This window comes from Opisthorchis viverrini (assembly GCF_000715545.1).
Source record: "Opisthorchis viverrini unplaced genomic scaffold opera_v5_16, whole genome shotgun sequence".
Classification (NCBI taxonomy): Eukaryota; Metazoa; Platyhelminthes; class Trematoda; order Opisthorchiida; family Opisthorchiidae; genus Opisthorchis; species Opisthorchis viverrini.
The window spans coordinates 2,428,882-2,430,041 of record NW_008751672.1 but is presented as its reverse complement, the minus strand read 5'-3'; positions in this window follow the sequence as shown (position 1 = coordinate 2,430,041).

Here is a 1,160-nt window from a genome sequence, read left to right as displayed (position 1 = left end):
ACTTTTCAAGAGACGCGAAGCAGATTCACATGTCCCAACCAACGTGGCTTCTGGCGCTGGACACATTCTTCAATGGAAGTACCCTTTGCGCAACCGAAATTTCGCCTTCTAATTGCCTCGTTACAGATACGCCGACACCAACCCACACGAACTATGGTTCTGAGACAACCATTGTCGAACACCTGGGTATTCAGTCACTGAACACGCCACTTACAATGCAAACAGAGGCACTCAAGGTTGTGGAACGCTTTATTTATCTTGGAATTTGTATAAGATCCAAATGTAGTGTGATAGATCAATGAGAGTTCACTGCACGGCTATATATATATATATATATATTGCCTGAGTGAATGTCTGGAGATGTAGGCACCTCGGAATGATTGTGGTAAGCTAGCACTAAGTCCCTTCCCCGTCCACCCTTACTCTTTTCTTTACAATAAGGCTTTCAAATAAATCATGGTTGTACGGTTGTGAAGAATCAGTGTTGAACACTGATCTCATGCTGTCGATGATGATGATAATGATGCACGGATATATGAGCCCCATCATCATCATCAGAGACAGCAACATCACTATTAACACTGATGCTTCACTGTCCCACATGTGAGCCTCGGGTCGCGTTTTCCTATTTTATACATTTATGATGATCAGGTGATTCGTCGAGCGTCTGCAGGCGGAGTCTTGGTAACATTGTTACCTTTCTGCCCAGATGTCCGGAGTACAAACTCCGACACCAACATGGAACTGCACTGGTGATGGACCCTAATAATAAATCATAATAGTCGTTCAGCTGGAGCACCATTTCGGTGCCTAGCTGCTGTGCCTTCCGAGGGAAACATGAGGGCTTAGATACTGCCAATTTTCCCACGCCGAGACAGGAGTAGTCAAACTGCAGAGGCTGGGTTCGAACCATGGACCTTCAGTGTTAGGCAGAAATGCACGCGGATCCCACTATACCGCACGTCTTTAGGCGCTGCTACGGCCGAGAAGCCTGCCTCGCTCGAGGTTGGCCCAAAATTCGGGACGCTTGCCGGTCCGGCATCAAGACGGGATCTGATTGGTCAACAATCTGGACCCAACAGCCAATCATGACCCAGTATTGGCCAAATGCCGGTTGCCAATGGCGCATCCAGAACGCGTCAGAAATTCCAGAAAGTTAT